Source organism: Bubalus kerabau, chromosome 8 (genome assembly GCF_029407905.1).
Source record: "Bubalus kerabau isolate K-KA32 ecotype Philippines breed swamp buffalo chromosome 8, PCC_UOA_SB_1v2, whole genome shotgun sequence".
NCBI classification, from domain to species: domain Eukaryota; kingdom Metazoa; phylum Chordata; class Mammalia; order Artiodactyla; family Bovidae; genus Bubalus; species Bubalus kerabau.
Genome location: NC_073631.1, coordinates 83,782,589 through 83,803,954, shown reverse-complemented (window position 1 = coordinate 83,803,954; position 21,366 = coordinate 83,782,589). Strand labels below are relative to the sequence as shown.

Below are 21,366 nucleotides of genomic sequence, written 5' to 3'. Positions count from 1 at the left end.
TCCATTCTTTCTTTTTTCTATTTATAGCCATATTACTGGGTATAAAGTAGTATCTCATTGTAGTTTTTATTTGGATCTCATTAAAGATTATGATACTCAAAACATTCTAAAATGATTATTGGCCATTTGTATATCTACTTTGGATAAATGTCTATCCAAATATTTTGCCCATTTTGGGAATTGGTTTATCTGTCTATTATTATTGAGTTTTAAGAGTTCTTTAGATCTAAGTTCTTAATCAAATATATGAATTAAAAATATTTTATTCCATTCTGTCAATTGTCTTTTTACTTTCTTAATGGTGTTCTTTGAAGGACAAATACTTTAAATTTGGGTGAAGTTTCATTTATCTATTTTTGGTGTCATATCCAAGAAACTGTTGCCTAATTCAAGGACCTAAAAATGTATGATTATATTTTCTTCTAACAGTTTTATATGTACCTTTTATATTTAATTCTCTGATCTATTTTGAGTTGAATTTTGCATATAGGGTGAGGTAGGAGTCTAACTTTTTTCCTATGCATATGGATAACCAGTGGTAAAGCACAAATTGTTGAAAGATGATTCTTTCTCTCATTGAATTTTCTGGCATCTTTATTGAAAATTATTTCACAGTAAATATGAGGGTTTGTTTCTGTTCCATTGGTCTATATATCTATCCTTTTGCCATTACCATACTGTATTGAATTGTAGTTTTGTCATTGTTTTGAAATGAAGAAGTGTGAGTACTCCAACTATCTTTTTATTTTTCAAAATTTTTTTTGTTTTTCCAGGTCTTTTGCATTTTCATATGAATTTTAGGAATAACTTGCCAATTTCTGCTAAGTCAGTTGGGATGGAGAAAGCAATTGTATTGAATTTGCAGATCAGTTTGGCAGTATTGCCATTTACTAATATTAAATCTTCTGATTCATGACAATATGTCTTTCCATTTAGTCTTCTTTATTTCAAAAAATACTTTTTAGTTTTTATTGTACAAGGTTTGTATTTTTTGTTAAATTTTACCTGAGTATTTTATTCTTATTGATGATGTGGAATGGAATTGGTAAATGGAAATTAGTTTGTTAATTTTTCTTTATATTATTAATTACTATCCCACTGAAATAAAATGCAGTTTTTGTATATTAATTTGTATCCTTCAGTCTTACTGAACTCATTTATCAGTTTTAATAGCATTTCTATTTGGAAGGATGGGGGGGTGTCTTTGGGATTTTTATATACACAAGATCATACCATCTTCCTATCTAATCTGGGTGGCTTCCTTCTCAATTTTTGCCAGAATTCCACAGATAGAACGTCCAGTACAGTGTTGGATAGAGTAGCAAGAGCGGACATCCTTGTCTGCTGATCTGATCTGAGGGACAAAGCATTCAGTGTTTCACCGTTAGTATGACATTTGCTATGGTCTCATAGATGCCTTTTATCAGGATGAGGCAGTTACTTTGAATTTGTTGTTGAATACTTTTATCATAAGGAGGTATTGGTTTTCTGTGTCTGTTCAGTTGATCATTTTTTATTGATATATTGTATCACATAAATTGATTTTTCAGCTTTCAAGCCAAACTTATACTTAGTCATGGTATATAATCCTTTTTATGTGTTGCTGTGTGTTTGGTTTGCTAGTATTTTGTTAAGAATTTGTTTTGTCTATATTCTTAAGAGATATTTGTGTGTAGTTTTCCTGTTGTGTCTTGCCTGGTGTTGGTTTCACAGTAATATTGGCCTCATGTAATGAGCTAAAAATTCATGAGTTGCCTTCACATATGTATGGGTATAATGTTTTGAATTAGTTAAGAGAAGAAATAAGTATATATTTGTTATGTCTTTTATATTTTCACATTTGTCTTTACTGGTGCTCTTTGTTTTTTTCATATGGGCTTAAAGAACTTTTAATATGTATTATAAAGCAGGCATGTTAGCAAGACATTCTCTCAGTTTTTGTTTATCTGAGAATATCTTCAATTCATCTGCACTTCTTAAAGATAATTTTTCTGTATGCAAAATTCTTGAGTCATGGTTTTTTTCTTTAAAATTTTTTTAAAACTTTCAATATAGCATCCACTGCCTTCTAGCATATGGTTGTTTCTGGTGATAAGTCAGCTGCCAGTCTTATTGGTATTTCCTTTGTGTTTCAGTTTGTTTTCTCCCAGTTTCAACAGTTTCTGTTTATTTTTGGCTTTCAATATTTTGATTAGGATGTGTCTGGGGTGGATCTCTTTACATTTATTCTACATAGAACTCTTTGAGCTTCTTGGGTGTGAAGACTAATGCTTTTGTCAAATTTGGGGAATTTTAGCCATTATTTGGAGAAGGCAATGGCACCCCACTCCAGTACTCTTGCCTGGAAAATCCCATGGACGGAGGAGCCTGGTAGGCAGCAGTCCATAGGGTCGCATAGAGTCGGACACGACTGAGCAACTTCACTTTCACTTTTCACTTTCATGCATTGGAGAAGGAAATGGCAACCCACTCCAGTGTTCTTGCCTGGAGAATCCCAGGGACGGGGAAGCCTGGTGGGCTGCTGTCTATGGGGTCGCACAGAGTCAGACACAACTGAAGTGACTTAGCAGCAGCAGCCATTATTTAAATATTTTTGTGCTTGTTATTTTCTCTTCTCTCTGCTGATACTCTCATTATGCCTAAGTTGGTGAACTTAATAGTATCACACTTTTTGCTTTTAAAAAATATTATTTTTAAACTTTGTTTCTCAGATTGCATAATTTCTAACAATCTATCTTCAAGTTTGCTGATTCTTTCTTCTCCCAGTTCAAATTTACTTTTTTTAGTCCCTCTAGTGAATATTTTATTTTAATCCTTTTAAAATAATTTTTCTCTTTATTGATATTCTCTATTTTCCAAGACATTTTCATCATTTTTTCCTGTAATTCATTAAGGATGGTTTCCTTTAGTTTTCTCAATATCCTTATGAGGCTATTTTGAAGTCTTTATCTATTAAGTCTGACAATTGGATACCCTCACAAGCAGATTCTGTTACCTAGTCATTTTCTTGTGTATGAATCACATTTTCATGTTTCTTAGTATGTCTCATCATTTTTGTTAAAAACTAGACATTTTCATTTTCAATGCTTCTTGTTATTTTGTTTATTTGTTTAATGCATTTTGTGGACTGATTTATTGAGATCTTTCTCAATATTGATATCATTCTCGCCCCCAGAAGGTGTAGCCTCAGGCATGTATAGAGTCACCCTGAGATTACAGTGGTTTTAGCAGAGCTCTCTTTGTCTCTGCTTGTGTGTGTGTGTTAGTCACTCAGTTGTGTTCAACTCTTTGTGACCCTATGGACTGTAATTCATCAGACTCTTCTGTCCATGGAATTCTCCAGGCAAGAATACTGGAGTGGGTTGCCATTCCCTTTTTCCAGTGGATCTTCCCAAACCAGGGATCAAGCCTCGGTCTCTTGCATTGTAGGCAGATTCTTTACCATCTGAGCCACTCAGGAAGTTCTTGTCTTTCCTTTAGCTCTTCTGAATTGTCTGCCTCTGTTGATATCACATCCCTATTCTGCTGTTGCTGCTGCTACTGCTGCTAAGTCACTTCAGTTGCGTCCGACTCTGTGCGACCCCATAGATGGCAGCCCACCAGGCTCCCCTGTCCCTTGGATTCTCCAGGCAAGAACACTGGAGTGGGTTGCCATTTCCTTGTCCAATGCATGAAAGTGAAAAGTGAAAGTGAAGTCACTCAGTCATGTCCGACTCTTAGCTACCCCATGGACTGCCGCCTACCAGGCTCCTCCGTCCATGGGATTTTCCAGGCAAGAGTACTGGAGTGGGGTGCCATTGCCTTCTCCTGTTAAGCTCCATTAATTTCCAGTTTCTTTCTGTTTTGTTTTTAGCAGTGCCCTTGAGCATAAATAGCTCCAAGGTCTGATAGAACTAAACTGATCCCCTTTTTCTGGGATAGTTTTTGAGTCCAGTCTTTGTGTGTTGTTCTGATCCTGGGGGTGGGTCTACTTAGCTTTCTTTTTTCCTGGTCCTCACTGGTAAGTAAGCTGTGAGTTTACTTTTTTTTTTTCTTTTCTTTTTAGCCTTGTGTTAGCCTACCAGCAAATCTCTATTGATTTGGGAGCATCCTTAGTCATGAACTTCTCCATGCTCTTTCCAAATATAGTCAGTTCCTTTGGGAGAGCCCTGAACTTTCTTTTATTATTGTCTTCTCTCTTTGGATGAAATCTCTGAGGCACTGCTCTGAAGTTGGAGGCAGAGACAGTGGCCACTTCTCTCAGAGTGATACCCCTGCTTTGTGAACAGGATCCTGGGAGGGGAGTAATGTCATCTGAAAAAAGATATACAGCTTGAGAGTTGTGAGTTAAATTTCATCTGGGGCAAAATGAGGATTGCTGCCTAGGATACAGCATCTCAGATAGCTCTGAGAGACTGCTCCAAAGCAGCAGTGGAGGAAAGTCAATATATAAGGTTTTGGTGAAGGGGGAGTTCAATACCATGAAGTACTCATTTTACAAAAAGGTTTTTGTCAGTCTTGAGGATCTGATGTCTCCATGAAGGGATTTAGTGCTTCTCTAGATATGAGGAGATGCAAGGATTGAGATCATAAAATCTGTTCCTAAAAACATCCAACTATCTAAAAACCTGTCCCACCAGATTCCCTGGAGCACAGACTGCCTCACTCCACCCTGAACTCCCTCAGGGGTTGCTGAAGGTCAACAGCTATAGCAGCATGGGGTTCAATCTCTGTAGAGGCAGGTGGCAAATGCCTTTGTTGCTCAGTCATTGGCAATGCTCTTGGTAAGTGCCAATTTGTAGTTGACAGTGGTAACTTCTGTTCTTCTTTGTTTGCCTTTCACAGTATGGAAACTCTGTCCTATGATCAAGCTGTGGAAAGAGTAACTAGGACCTAAATATCCTTGGCTTGTGATACTTGGGATAGAGTCTCTGTTCTATGGATCTTTGCTGAGTGAAAGAAGACAGTGCTGGACCTCTATAAAGTTCTTGTCTGAAGTAGAGACTCTGTACTACTGAACGAGGGGATGGAGTAGGGGGTGAGAAATGCTGTTGGCATGCATTTTCTAATATTTTTTTAAACTGGCTATGGCCTGTGGGATGTCAGTTCTGTGACCAGGGATTGAGCTGTGCCCCCTGTATTGGGCATGGAATCTTAACTACTGGCTCACCAACAAAGTCTCAGCATGCATTTTCTGAAAAGACACCTTAGCCCTTGGTTGGGAGCTGGGTGTGTGGGTAAGGAACCCCATGGTCTTGGATGCAACCATGAAGATTAGAACTTCTCCTGATCTCAGGAGCCACTAAGAGATGGGAGTTGCTGGAGCTGTGGTTCAAGTGCCAAAGAACTTTTCTATTCTTACTGAGATTTATTCAGTATTCTTGCCTTGAGACCCCCATGAACAGTATGAACAGTATGAAAGGGAAAATGATGGGACACTGAAAGAGGAACTCCCCAGGTTGGCAGGTGCCCAATATGCTATTGGAGATCAGTGGAGAAATAATTTCAGAAAGAATGAAGGGATGGAGCCAAAGCAAAAACAATACCCAGCTGTGGATGTGACTGGTGATAGAAGCAAGGTCTGATGCTGAAAGAGCAATATCGCATAGGAACCTGGAATGTTAGGTCCATGAATCAAGGCAAATTGGAAGTGGTCAAACAGGAGAGGGCAAGAGTGCATGTCAACATTCTAGGAATCGGTGAACTAAAATGGACTGGAATGGGTGAATGACCATTATATCTACTACTGCAGGCAGGAATCCCTTAGAAGAAATGCAGTAGTCATGATGGTCAACAAAAGATTCTGAAATGCAGTACTTGGATGCAATCTCAAAAACGACAGAATGATCTCTGTTCGTTTCCAAGGCAAACCATTCAATATCACAGTAATCCAAGTCTATGCCCCAATCAGTAACACTGAAGAAGCTTAAGTTGAACAGTTCTATGAAGACCTACAAGACCTTTTAGAACTGACACCCAAAAAAGATGTTCTTTTCATTATAGGGGACTGAAATGCAAAAGTAGGAAGTCAAGAAACATCTGGAGTAACAGGCAAATTTGGCCTTCGAATATGGAATGAAGCAGGGCAAAGGGCTAATAGAGTTTTGCCAAGAGAACACACTGGTCATAGCAAACACCCTCTTCCGACAACACAAGAGAAGACTCTAAACATGGACATGACCAGATGGTCAACACCGAAATCAGATTGATTATATTCTTTGCAGCCAAAGATGGAGAAGCTCTATACAGTCAACAAAAACAAGACTGGGAGCTGACTGTGGCTCAGATCATGAACTCCTTATTGCCAAATTCAGACTTAAATTGAAGAAAATAGGGAAAACCACTAGACCATTCAGATATGACCTAAATCAAATCCCTTATGATTATACAGTGGAAGTGAGAAATCGATTTAAGGGCCTAGATCTGATAGATAGAGTGCCTGATGACTATGGACGGAGGTTCGTGACATTGTACAGGAGACAGGGATCAAGACCATCCCCATGGAAAAGATGTGCAAAAAATCAAAATGGCTGTCTGGAGAGGCCTTACAAATAGCTGTGAAAAGAAGAGAAGCAAAAAGCAAAAGAGAAAAGGAAAGATATAAGCATCTGAATGCAGAGTTCCAAAGAATAGCAAGAAGAGATAAGAAAGCCTTCCTCAAAAATCATGCAAAGAAATAGAGGAAACCAACAGAATGGGAAAGACTAGAGATCTTTTTGAGAAAATTAGAGATTCCAAGGGAACATTTCATGCAAAGATGGACTTGATAAGGGACAGAAATGGTATGGACCTAACAGAAGCAGGAGATATTAAGAAGAGGTGGCAAGAATACACAGAAGAACTGTACAAAAAAGATCTTCACGACCAAAATAATCATGATGGTGTGATCACTCACCTACAGCCAGACATCCTGGAATGTGAAGTCAAGTGAGCCCTAGAAAGCATCACTATGAACAAAGCTAGTGGAAGTGATGGAATTCCAGTTGATCTATTTCAAATCCTGAAAGATGATACTGTGAAAGTGCCGCAGTCAGTATGTCAGCAAATTTGGAAATTCAGCAGCGGCCACAGGACTGGAAAAGATGAGTTTTCATTCCAATCCCAAAGAAAGGCAATGCCAAAGAATGCTCAAACTACCACACAATTGCACTCATCTCACACACTAGTAAAGTAATGCTCAAAATTCTCCAAGCCAGGCTTCAGCAACACGTGAACCGTGAACTTCCAGATGTTCAAGCTGGTTTTAGAAAAGGCAGAGGCAAATTGCCAACATCCGCTGGATCATCGAGAAAGCAAGAGAGATCCAGAAAAACATCTACTTCTGCTTTATTGACTATGCTAAAGCCTTTGACTGTGTGCATCACAATAAACTGTGGAAAATTCTTCAAGAGATGAGAATGCCAGACCACCTGACCTGCCTCTTGAGAAATTTGTATGCAGGTCAGGAAGCAACAGTTAGAACTGGACATGGAACAACAGACTGGTTCCAAATAGGAAAGGGAGCATGTCAAGGCTGTATATTGTCACCCTGCTTATTTAACTTTTATGCAGAGTACATCATAAGAAACGCTGGGCTGGAAGAAACACAAGCTGGAATCAAGATTGCCGGGAGAAATGTGAATAACCTCAGATATGCAGTGACACCACCCTTATGGCAAAAAGTGAAGAGGAACTAAAAAGCCTCTTGATGAAAGTGAAAGTGGAGAGTGAAAAAGTTGGCTTAAAGCTCAACATTCAGAAAACAAAGATCATGGCATCTGGTCCCATCACTTCACGACAACTATATGGGGAAACAGTGGAAATAGTGGCAGACTTTATTTTTCTGGGCTCCAAAATCACTGCAGATGGTGACTGCAGCCATGAATTTAAAAGATGCTTACTCCTTGGAGGGAAAGTTATGACCAACCTAGATAGCATATTCAAAGCAGAGACATTACTTTGCCAGCAAAGGTCCGTCTAGTCAAGGCTATGGGTTTTCCTGTGGTCATGTATGGATGTCAGAGTTGGAGTAAGAAAGCTGAGCACCGAAGAATTGATGCCTTTGAACTGTGGTGTTGGAGAAGACTCTTGAGAGTCCCTTGGACTGCAAGGAGATCCAACCAGTCCATTCTGAAGGAGATCAGCCCTGGGATTTCTTTGGAAGAACTGATGCTAAAGCTGAAACTCCAGTACTTTGGGCACCTCATGCGAAGAGTTGACTATTTGGAAAAGACTCTGATGCTGGGAGGGATTGGGGGCAGGAGGAGAAGGGGATGACAGAGGATGAGATGGCTGGATGGCATCACCGACTCGATGGACATGAGTTTGAGTGAAGTCTTGAGTTTTGATGGACAGGGAGGCCTGGCGTGCTGTGATTCATGGGGTCGCAAAGAGTCAGACATGACTGAGGGACTGAACTTAACTGAGATTTAGCAGTTTTTGTAAAATAAATATTTCTTCCTTTGCTCTATGCTATGAGATAATTTATAGAAACTTGAAATGGTTGTTTTTAATAATGATTTTCACCAGTTATGGCTGTTTCACTGAGGAGTGGATCTGTGGAGCTCGTCATATCATCATTCTGGAAGTCACCAAATACCATCCTCCCCAACACACCTGGTAAAGTTTGTGTGTTGCTATGTGAAGGAAGCCAGGCACAAAAGGCTGCATATTATGTAATTCTATTTACATACTAGGAAGACAAAATTATAGATTTGGGAAACAGAGTAGTGGCAAAGAGGAGGGGTAGAGATTGATTACAAAGGAGCAGCACAAGGAACTGGGAGGGGTTACTGAACTATTTTGCATGATACTGTGGTAGTCTGTGTATAGAGTCTTCTCTTGTGTTGTTGGAAGAGAGTGTTTGTTATGACCAGTGCATTTTCTTGGCAAAACTCTATTATGGTCAACACCAAAATCAGATTGATTATATTCTTTGCAGCCAAGGATGGAGAAGCTCTATACAGTCAGCAAAAACAAGACCAGGAGCTGACTGTGGCTCAGACCATGAACTCCTTATTGCCAAATTCAGACTTAAATTGAAGAAAGTATGGAAACCACTAGACCATTCAGGTATGACCTAAATCAAATCCCTTATGATTATACAGTGGAAGTGAGAAATAGATTTAAGGACCTAGATCTGATAGAGTGCCTAATGAACTATGGACGGAGGTTCATTACATTGTATAGGAGACAGGGATCAAGACCATTCCCATGGAAAAGAAATGCGAAAAAGCAAAATGGCTGTCTTAGGAGGCCTTACAAATAGCTGTGAAAAAAAGAGAAGCGAAAAGCAAAGGAGAAAAGGAAAGATATAAACATCTCAATGCAGAGTTCCAAAGAATAGCAAGAAGAGATAAGAAAGCCTTCTTCAGCGATCAATGCAAAGAAATAGAGGAAAACAACAGAATGGGAAAGACTAGGGATCTCTTCAAGAAAATCAGAGATACCAAGGGAACATTTCATGCAAAGATGAGCTCGATAAAGGACAGAAATGGTATGGACCTAACAGAAGCAGAAGATATTAAGAAGAGATGGCAAGAATACACAGAAGAACTGTACAAAAAAGATCTTCACAACCCAGATAATCACGATGGTGTGATCACTGACCTAGAGCCAGACATCCTGGAATGTGAAGTCAAGTAGGCCTTAGAAAGCATCACTACGAACAAAGCTAGTGGAGGTGATGGAATTCCAGTTGAGCTATTCCAAATCCTGAAAGATGATGCTGTGAAAGTGCTGCACTCAATATGCCAGAAAATTTGGAAAACTCAGCAGTGGCCACAGGACTGGAAAAAGTCAGTTTTCATTCCAATCCCAAAGAAAAGCAATGCCAAAAAGTGCTCAAACTACAGCACAACTGCACTCATCTCACACGCTAGTAAAGTAATGCTCAAAATTCTCCAAGCTAGGCTTCAGCAATATATGAACCGTGAACTTCCTGATGTTCAAGCTGGTTTTAGAAAAGGCAGAGGAACCAGAGATCCAATTGCCAACATCTGCTGGATCATGGAAAAAGCAAGAGAGTTCCAGAAAAACATCTATTTCTGCTTTATTGACTATGCCAAAGCCTTTGACTGTGTGGATCACAATAAACTGTGGAAAATTCTGAAAGAGATGGGAATACCAGACCACCTGATCTGCCTCTTGAGAAATTTGTATGCAGGTCAGGAAGCAACAGTTAGAACTGGACATGGAACAACAGACTGGTTCCAAATAGGAAAAGGAGTTCGTCAAGGCTGTATATTGTCACTCTGCTTATTTAACTTATATGCAGAGTACATCATGAGAAACGCTGGGCTGGAAGAAACACAAGCTGGAATCAAGATTGCCGGGAGAAATAGCAATAACCTCAGATATGCAGATGACACCACCCTTATGGCAAAAAGTGAAGAGGAACTCAAAAGCCTCTTGATGAAAGTGAAAGTGGAGAGTGAAAAAGTTGGCTTAAAGCTCAACATTCAGAAAATGAAGATCATGGCATCCGGTCCCATCACATCATGGGAAATAGATGGGGAAACAGTGGAAACAGTGGCAGACTTTATTTTTCTGGGCTCCCAAATCACTGCAGATGGTGACTGCAGCCATGACATTAAAAGATACTTACTCCTTGGAAGGAAAGTTATGATCAACCTAGATAGCATATTCAAAAGCAGAGACATTACTTTGCCAACAAAGGTTCGTCTAGTTAAGGCTATAGTTTTTCCAGTAGTCATGTATGGATGTGAGAGTTGGACTGTGAAGAAGGCTGAGTACTGAAGAATTGATGGTTTTGAACTGTGGTGTTGGAGAAGACTCTTGAGAGTCCCTTGGACTGCAAGGAGATCCAACCAGTCCATTCTGAAGGAGATCAGCCCTGAGATTTCTTTGGAGGGAATGATGCTAAAGCTGAAACTCCAGTACTTTGGCCACCTCATGCAAAGAGTTGACTCATTGTAAAAGACTCTGATGCTGGGAGGGATTAGGGGCAAGAGGAGAAGGGGACAACAGAGGATGAGATGGCTAGATGGCATCACTGACTCGATGGGCGTGTGTCTGAGTGAACTCCGGGAGTTGGTGATGGACAGGGAGGCCTGGCGTGCTGCGATTCATGGGGTTGCAAAGAGTCGGACATGACTGAGTGACTGATCTGATCTGATCTGATCTGTGGTGGTCAATATCGGACTTTACGCTTTAAAATCCATGCAACTCTATACTGTAAAGAGTATGTGTGTCACAAAAAAATCAACCAGCATGTCAAGAAAACCCAAGGTGCAATCTAGAGTATGACAAATGAATGACATAACTACACTGAAAGAGACAGGGAGGAAAGGAGCTGACCTAAGCAACTTTGGGAAACAGTGTTTTGACTTGCTACTGTAAGGATAGAGACAAAAATTACAACATGCCTACAAATGTACGCTATGTAGCTGGTAGATTTATTTTTCAAATGGGCATGGGTTAGAAATTCTGCAACTTCTTTACATGTATATTAGGGTTGAAAACATATATGAATATATCATAGATAATGAAAGCCATCTTTTTTTTTTTCTATGTTGTAAAAGAATTTATCACGAATTATAGAAAGAATAATAGAATGAACCGTGTGGTGCTAGATTGAAAATACCACTATTAACCCTTGTGTTCTCAATATATACAGAGACACAGAAGTACATATATATGTATGTATGTTTGTGTATATATATATATATATATATATATATATATATATATGCATGACTTGGTTCATATGTATACACATGATGTCTGAGAAGCAGTGACTCCCCAGTAGTCATGAACATATTTTGCCTCCAGGTCTTGCTTTTTAAATATCATTCTCCATTAAAAAGTATCAGAACTTATTGGAGTAGTAGTTGATTCCAAGGTTGAGCAGAAAAATCCAAGATAAACTTGGACATCTGGTGATGCCTGAAAATAAGGAAATACTAAACAATAAAAGAAAAAAAAGTATGGGAACATTGAAAAGATGTAGGAACTAAGCTGAAAGAATTCCCAGTGGCCAAATTTAGAACAAATTAAAAAACAAATGATTCAAATGACAATTAAAAAAAAAGTCAGAATTATTTGAATTACAACTAAAATAATAAAATAAATATCTTTTTTTTCATATTGGCATAATAGGTGATAAAATAAATAAATGGAAGTTAAAGGACAAGTCTTCTATACAGATGTATTTTTGTTAATAAATGTAGAAAGAATGAAGGAAATAGAAAGAACCATTAGAACGTCACCATTAGAACATCACTGTAAGATTGCTGTAAGAAAAATCCACCAGTGAGTGTTTAAGTTAGTGGGTAAATGTTATGGAAAAGCATAATATGTGCAATATATCACCATTCTTCCCCCCCAAAATATTTGTTAATGTGTGTGTGTTCATTTTTAGCTTCCCCATGGCTCAGATGGTAAAGCATCTGCGTGCAATGTGGGAGATCTGGGTTCATTTGCTTCAGTCATGTCCTATTGTTTATGACCACATGGACTGTGGCCCACCAGGCCCCTCTGTCTATGGGATTCTCCAGGCAAGAAATACTGGAATGGATTGCCATTTCCTTCTCCAAGGGATCTTCCCAACCCAGGGATTGAACCTATGTCTCCTGTGGCTCCTGCATTGGCAGGTGGATTCTTTACCACTTGTTCCACCTGGGAAACAACTACAATAGAAAGAGTAATAACCTTAAAGCAGAGAAAACTCAAAGACATACTTTAACTCTGTAGTCTGAGCAACATCAGATCACTAATAAGAATAAGAATAAGTAGTAGTAATTAATAGTAAGTCAGTAATTTGGAATTGGATTCTAGCATAGGAAAGGACATTGGTGGAAAAGCTAGTGAAATCTGAATAAAGTCTATAGTTCATTTCATTTTGTTGTTTAGTCAGTAAGCCGTGTCTGACTCTTTTACGACCCCATGGATTGTAGCCTATCAGACTCCTCTGTCCATGGAATTTCCCAGGCTAGAATATTGGAGTGGGTTGTCGTTTCCTTCTCCAGGGGATCTTAATATTATTTTCTTAGGTTTGATAGTTGTACCATGGGTGTGTAAAGTGTTAGTATTAGAAGAGCTACATAGATATAAGTATACATAGGAACTCTGTAACTGTTTTTTCAACTTTTCTAAGTTATTTCAGAGTAGATAATTTAAATAAACAAAAAAAGAATAAAATAAATATTTAAAATAAAATAATAATTTAAGCAAACAAATAAATAGAATAAACAAAGACAAAAATAAAATGACACTGTGTAGGAGATGTCATAAGATGCTATATGTACAGCAGATACAAAAAAATTCTTAGAGCTGAAAGTAAGAAAATGTTGCAAAAATCCTGACAGCATATGTCTGAATTAAGTCTCTGAAATAAATTGTTAGAAAAGCAGAATTTATAATAAAAAGTGTTGTAATGGGGTGATAATCATAAATGATAAGACAAGCTATTGGTAAGTTTCATTAGCTTATAATAACAAACAAAGTTTATTTTTGGTTAATAATACAAATGAATTTTCCTTCAGTAGGGGAGCCTTCCATTGCCAAGACAAAGGCAGTGTGAATTTGATGAAACTCTAGTGCAGAACTATGATGATTTGCAAAGATGTCCAGCAAAGTTCAACTTTGTTGAAAAACTCATTCAACTGCTCATTCATTCCATGTGCTAAATAAATGACAGAGTTACCGATAGTATGTGAATATGATGCTTTAGAATTAGACTAATTTTTTGAAAAGCCTTTTGATTTTAAAGTTTAGAAATAAACAATAGACATAAAGAATAATTAAAAGGAGATACTGTGGAAGTTTTTATTGTGGTAGAAGAAACAGAAAAGTCCTAATAAGGATTGTCACTCAATTCCTATTTAGAGGATACTAATAGCAAGTTTCCTAGATGTGTGGAATAAAGACAGAATTCTAAAAAGACCCACAATATTCTTACAACACTAAAATGCCTATAATTGTCAGTATATAGTGTTGAATATAATTAGAAGGACTAGAAATGAGACAGGTTGAAGAAATTCTGGTGTCGATTAAAGTTAAACTTTTTAGGAGCTTTCATGGTTTGAAAGAAATTTGGGTGAGAAAATCTGGGTTTCTGTCCTACAATCTTGAGTAACTTTAACCCTGTAAACCTCAGCTTTGTTATATGTGTGTGAAATGGCAATAATATTGATCTCCCAAGGTTATCATGAGATCAAGTGAAATAATGGTTAGGAAAGGAATTTGATAAAATATAGACCATTATATTTTTAAGAAAAGGTTACAAAATTTAAGCAACTAGTACTCTTTCAAGTCCTTTGGTCAGTAGGGAGGAGAACAGAACAAATTCTTGGTCTGGACAAACCAGATTCGAGATGAGGGACTTGCCACCCTGTCTGTGCTCTCACTTCTGTGGTACTTCTTGTGTGTGAACAAAAGCAGCCCAGGTAAAACAAATTGAACCAAGGGTCTTGTTTTGCCCTTAGAAGTTGGCAGTTCACTCCTGTGCCACTGCAGAGTCACTGAAGGAGGTGTTACTGCTACAATTCAGATGGCAGGAGAAAGGATGGAAAAGTATAAAATTGAACAACAAGGGGGAAAGGACAGGGGTGGGATGAATTAGGAGATTGGGATTGACATATATACACTATGGATACTATGTACAAAACAGATAACTAACGAGAATCTACTGTGTAGCACAGGGACCTCTACTCAGTGCTCTGTGGTGACCTAAATGGGAAAGAAATCCACAACACAGGAGATATAGGTATACATATGGCTGATTCACTTTGCTATACAACAGAAACTAATACAACATTATAAAGCAATTATATTACAATAAAAATTAATTAAAATTTAAAAAAAAAGTATAAAAGGGACACATTTGCTTATAGTTATCCTCCAGATTGGCAGGTATAATTGCCACTATTTTGGTTTTATAGCAAGATTTCAACCCAGAGGTAGTAAATAATTTTGTTGCAAGAGTAGCTGAAGGATTTTAAATATCTGAAATCATCATGCCCTGAAGAATACTAGTGAAAATTAGTACTAGATTATGAAAAATAAAAGTAAAACTGGGAGTGGTCAAGATAGAAGCAGTGCTGTCTTTTCACTTGTCTACAATTAAATGGGAGGGGATCCACGTGAATTTATTGTTATAGAGTCTTTAAGTTCTAAAGTATTGCATCATTAACTGAGCAATTAAACAATTTAATTTCAAGGACTTCCTCCCCTTGTTTTCACCCTCCTTTCCTCCCTTTCGCCCTCCCTCCCTTTCTCCTTTCTCTTTCCTTACTAATCAAGCACATGGCTTTTGGAATCGGAGCCATTTCGGTTGTCTCTGTCACTAGTTACGTCATCTTGAACAAGTCACTCTTCTCTAAACCTTGGTTTCCTCCTTTGTAAAATGGTGACTATAATATTGGCAATTGAAGGGTTGTTGTGATGATTAAATGAGATAACATAAATAAATATTGCTGAGTCCAGTATTTGGTACATACTTTGTCCACCTGATGCAAAGAGCTGACTCATTTGAAAAGATCCTGATTCTGGGAAAGATTGAGGGCAGGAGGAGAAGGGGACGACAGAGGATGAGATGGTTGGCTGGCATCACCAACTCAATGGACGTGGGTTTGGGTGGACTCCATGAGTTGGTGATGGACAGGTAGGCCTGGCGTGCTGCGGTTCATGGGGTTGCAAAGAGTCGGACATGATTGAGTGACTGACTGAAGGCCCAATAAATGTAAGCTCTTATTAAAGTTGCTACTATTGTCATTCTTTCCCATGTGGCTCAGATGGTGAAGAATCCTCCTGCAATGTGGGAGACCTGGTTCAATCCCTGGGTTGGGAAGATCCCTGGAGAAGGGAAAGGCTACTTTCTCCAGTATTCTGGCCTAGAGAACGCCATGGACTGTATAGTACATGGGGTTGCAAAGAACTGGACATGACTCAGTGACTTTCACTTTCACTATTGTCATTACTAGTCCTCCCTAGTGCTCAGTGGTGTCCAACTCTTTGTGACCCCATGGACTATAGCCCGCCAGGCTCCTTTGTCCATAGAATTTCCCAGGCAAAAATACTGGAGCAGGTTGTCATTTGCTGCTCCAGGGGATCTTCCCGACCCAGGGATCAAACTTGCATCTCTCGTGTCTCCTGAATTGGCAGACACATTCTTTACCACTAGTGCCACCTGGGAATTTGTTGAGGGCCTCCTGTGTACTACTCACTGTTGCTGAGTGAGTTCACATATCTTTTAATAATCCATGCAGTTCTGTAAGTAGATCTCACTGTAAATTACTATAATATCTAATAATCTACATTATCAGAATATTTTCTTCTTTATCTCCAACTGTAAGCTCTGCTAGTTTGGTGGTCTTGTTTCCTAAGGAAAGAATACCTCTACCAGGTGATGCATAATAATTCATTGACTGGAAGATGAGACTGCCACTTGACTATATGGGGATTCTCTGAATGCCACTGAAACAACAGGCTTCACTGAACCAAGGCTGTTACTGCTGGCTGGTAATTGACCCTGATTACCAAGGGAAAATAGGGTTAATATTACACAACAGGCTCCCCTGGTGGCTCAATGGTAAAGAATCCATCTGCCAATGCAGGAGACCTAGGAGACACTGGTTTGATCCTTGACTCTGGAAGATCCCTGGAAGAAAGAAATGTCAACCCCCTCCATTATTCTTGCCTGGGAAATCTCATGGACAGAGGAGCCTGGAGGGCTATAGTCCAGAGGGTCACAAAAGAGTCAGACACGACTTAGCGACTAAATAATAACCACGTAATGGGGGCAGGAAAACCATGTCTGAAACTCGGGGCATTCTTTTGGGAGTCTCTTAGTAGTCCCAGGTCCAATAGATAGTGACAGAAGGAAGTTAGATCCATCAGTGACAGGCTTGTGACCAGTCACATAAAGACTGTAGCAGCTATATATTTTTTCCTCTTGTTGTTCATGTTTGTATGAATATACATATATATTTGTATATGTTAACTTTCTTATATCTCCTCTTTCTTAATTTACAGCTTCTGATAGATTATTTTCCGTTTACTGCTAGGTAACAGAAAATTCAATGGGACTGACTAAATTTGGGAAATAATGCAGCACAGGGATGCATACCATGACTTTGGAGATTTTTGTCTCTACCGTTTGGTGAGACGATGTCTTTATTTGCACTAAGAATAGTTGCAGCTTGTTAAGTGGAAACACTGAGTTGTGTTGTTGTTGTTGTTGTTTATGGAAGGGTACACATGGATGGGAGCTGCCAAACAGGTAGACAAATTATTAAGTTGTTTCTCAGCTGCATATCCTCCCTTCTATATTATACTTGGTGAGGCTGGGGTTGGGATGCTAAACCGTATTTCTACTTTGCCACCTGACTTCTTTTTTCAGTCTGAGAGGAGACATGAGAGGGAGTCAGCAAGGTAGGAAGTGGAGGGAAAGTGTTTCTCTTTCATGTTTTTCTCTGCTTTCTTCCCATGGACTCCAGTTCATTTCTGGCTCCCATGATCATCACCCCACTCCTTTCACTGTGACAATGGCAGGTCTTCTTATGTGGCAGCAGCAGAATCAAGCTTGCAGTTTTCCCAACATTTGAGGAATTAACATCAAAATATCTTGTCTCAGGTAAACCAGCTGTATTTCATCAACATTTCTCAGAAATCTGAGTTTTAGCTTCAGGGCCCCTTCCTCTCGGGTTCTAAGTTTGATAATTCTAACTGTCTCTAACTATTGCTTCCCCTGCTCTTAGGAGTAGTAACTGCTTCCTGTAGTTGCTACCTTTGAAACACCTTTGAGTTCCCTTTTTATCTCCTCAGTTACCCAGCTAACAACTTCATTGGAGAATTGTGGTAATTAGATTGTCCCTGAAAAGAGAAATGGTATGATTTCTGTCCCCCAATTCCACCCTGATTGATACTAAAAGTTTTCTAAAAACAATTTAACTTGGAAAAAAACTTTGTATATATATTAAATATACCATGAAGCAAAACATCTCATAAATATTTGACATTTTCCATCAAGGGAATATCTAGACCAGTTGTCCTATTCTCTCTTTGGTTGATTACTTAGGCCAACATATAGGCATTGTGGGTTTTCCTGGTAGCTCAGCCAGTAAAGAATCTGCCTGCAATGCAGGAGACCAGGCTTCGATCCCTGGGTCAGGAAGAGCCCTTGGCGAAGGGAATGGTTACCCACACCAGTATTCTTGCTGTAGAATTCCATGGACAGAGGAGCCCGGCGGACGACAGTCCATGGGGTCACTTAGAGTCAGACAAGACTGAGAAACTAACACTTTCACTTTTACTATAGGCAGTGTAGGAATAACCTCCAAATTACAAACCAACATTCTTCTTACTTGCATATTTACAAGTCATTTTCTGTCTCTGCTGCCTAGGGGTTCACACTACTATTGTAAGGCTCTACAATGCCAGCAATTCTCTTCCTTCATAGTAAATTCCCATGTTGTTTATTTATTAAATCCCAGTAAGAAACTTCAACTGACACAAACATTTCAGTTAATTTCTGAAAAATTCAGGATTCAAAATCTTTTACATAAACCATTTTATGCATAAATACTCAATAATGTGTCATAATTAATGTCTGCCAAACTGTTAAGTGATGCTGACAATGAAATATTGAAAGTATATGTCCCTTTTATCCTTCTTTTAATAATAAGTCATTTATAACATTATCCATAGAATTCAGAAAGACATGAAGAATGTTCTAATAGCAATGACTGAGATATTGAGAACAAAGTTGCGATTTTTATTTCTTTCAGTCAATAATATCAAACCTCCAAAATGAATTTTATTTAACACACAGACATCTGGAACATCTACAGATTTCTAATATGAGACCATCAGCAGATATAATGAAATTTCACATAATTTAAAGGAAGCAGAAAGTCTTACACCTTGACATTTAATGTCTATCTTAAGAATTATAATTTGTGTCTATTTCCTCCACTGGAAGAACTGTGATTTCAAAGACAAAAAGATATCTTAGATTTTTTTTTTAGCCTAATACAGGGTCTGGTTGTATTAGTTTTCTATTATTGCTAAAACAAATTTTCACATAATGGCTTAAAATAATACAAATATATTTTCTTATAATCCTGGAGGTGTGAAGTCTGAAATAGGTCTTACTGGGCTAAAATCAGCTGGGGGCTCTAGAGGAGAATTCATTTCCTTCCTTTTTCCAGTTTCTATAACTGCCCAGACTTCTCATGACTTCCTTATATCTTTAAAGCCAGAAATGGCCAGCTGGGTTTCCTCATACTATATCACTTTGATTCTTGCCTCCCTTTTTCTCTTATAAGGACCCTTGTGATCATACCCAGATTATCCAGGTTAATCTCCTTGACCTTATTTCATTTGGAAAGTCCTTTGCTGTGTGAAATAACACATTCACAGGTTCTGGGGATTAGGAAGTGGGCATCTTTGAGGGGTTATTATTCTGCCTGCTGTGCTGGCCTATTTGAAGTCTCTCAGTTGTGCCCGACTCTTTGCGACCCCATGGATAGTAGCCTGCACCAAGCTCTTCCGTCCATGGGATTTTCAAGGCAAGAGTACTGGAGTGGGTTGCCATAGTACAGAACAAATATTATTGACTCAGTGGACACAGTACATTGTATTTTGGACCTAAAAGTAGGGACAAAAATTTTCCATGTAAATATTTATGCAGTGGCTAAGGGTATTGTGCTGCTGCTGCTGCTGCTGCTGCTGCTAAGTCGCTTCAGTCGTGTCCGACTCTGTGCGACCCCATAGACGGCGGCCCACCAGGCTCCCCTGTCCCTGGGATTCTCCAGGCAAGAACACTGGAGTGGGTTGCCATTTCCTTCTCCAATGCATGAAAGTGAAAAGTGAGAGTGAAGTCGTTCAGTCGTGTTGGACTCTTCACAATGCCATGGTCTGCAGCCTACCAGGCTCCTCTCCATGGGCTTTTCCAGGCAAGAGTACTGGAGTGGGGTGCCATTGCCTTCTCCAAAGGTATTGTGCAGTTGTAGGCAATGCTGTGGTCAGCAATTCTTATTTTTAGAGAATGGCTTTTAATTGTTGTATAATCATTAATTATTACTTATATATTATTATAATGTTTATTAATTATTTAAATATCTATTATTTTCAAAGATTGCACATTGGGATATGGGAATGCAGATTTATTTAGATGGTATTTGTCTGACTTGAAATATTTGACTGATAACATATAGTAAGACAATGAACATGTTCATATTTATCTTGGCTTACTTGGGTATTTCTTGAATAAATTCTTTGAAGCATTATTTCTGGCTGAGTTGATAAGCTTGATTTAAATTTTAGTAGAACCACCAAAATGTTTCTCAAAAGGCTGTGCTTATTTACACACCAATCAAAACTGAATTGTGAGTACTTGTTTTCCCTTAGCATCACCAGTACTAGATATTATCAGCCTTTGCAGCTTTCACTAATCTGCTTGGCAAAAAGAGGTGGCATTTGCATTTTATAAACACTGGCACTAACACTTTCATTTTCTAGAGTGAAAATAAGAAGGAGAATTATTTAATGTGTGTTTGTTTTAACTGCTAAAATCTTTGCCTATTTTTTGATTGGATTTTAATTTTAATGCTTGTATATTATGGATTTGAGGGCCTCCCTGATAGCTCAGCTGGTAAAGAATCCACCTGCAATGAGGAGACCCCAGTTGGATTCCTGGGTCAGGAAGATCCCTTGGAGAAGGGATAGGCTACCCATTCCAGTATTCTTGGTCTTCTCTGGTGGTCAGTTGGTAACGAATCTGCCTACAATGCGGGAGACGGGTTTGATCCCAGGGTGGGAAGATTCCCTGGAGAAGGGAACAGCTACCCACTCCAGTTTTCTGGCCTAGAGAATTCCATGGACCGTATAGTCCATGGGATCACAAAGAGTCAGACATGACTGAATGACTTACTGAACAACTTTCATTTCTCTTGACTTCATTATGGATTTTAACCCATTTTCTATTTATAAACAGTAAAATTTTCCACTAGTGTTGCTTGCCTTATAACTTTATACTTTTTTTTGTTGATTGGCAAACAGAACATTTTGGTTTTTAATGTAGTCATATAAGTCAATTTTTTCTTGTCTTTGTTTAAGAAGATCTTTCGTCTCAAAGTTATTAAAATAGTCATATTTGTTTTTTCTTTGACATTTTTATAGCTTCATCTCTAGCTCTTTATTACATTAAGAATTTTTGTCTACATTGTGAGATCAAAATATAACTTAGTTTTTTTGTTTTGTTTTTCATTCAAGTGAAAAACCAAATATCCCAGTGCCATTTATAGTTGTAGTCTTCCTTTCCCTGCTGGTTTGAAATATTACCCTTATTATGACAAATTTCGCATAGACATGGATATTTTTCTGGGTTTTTAATTCTGTTTACTGTTCAGCATATACATATCTGGATTAGTTTCTTGCTGGCTT

General features: G+C 38.5%; 1 protein-coding gene across 4 annotated transcripts in view; it reads left to right on the top strand.

Moving 5' to 3' along the window:
• SUGCT (succinyl-CoA:glutarate-CoA transferase) overlaps positions 1 to 21,366 on the top strand; it is a 768,109-nt gene that overhangs the window by 354,857 nt on the left and 391,886 nt on the right. The window lies entirely within an intron of this gene.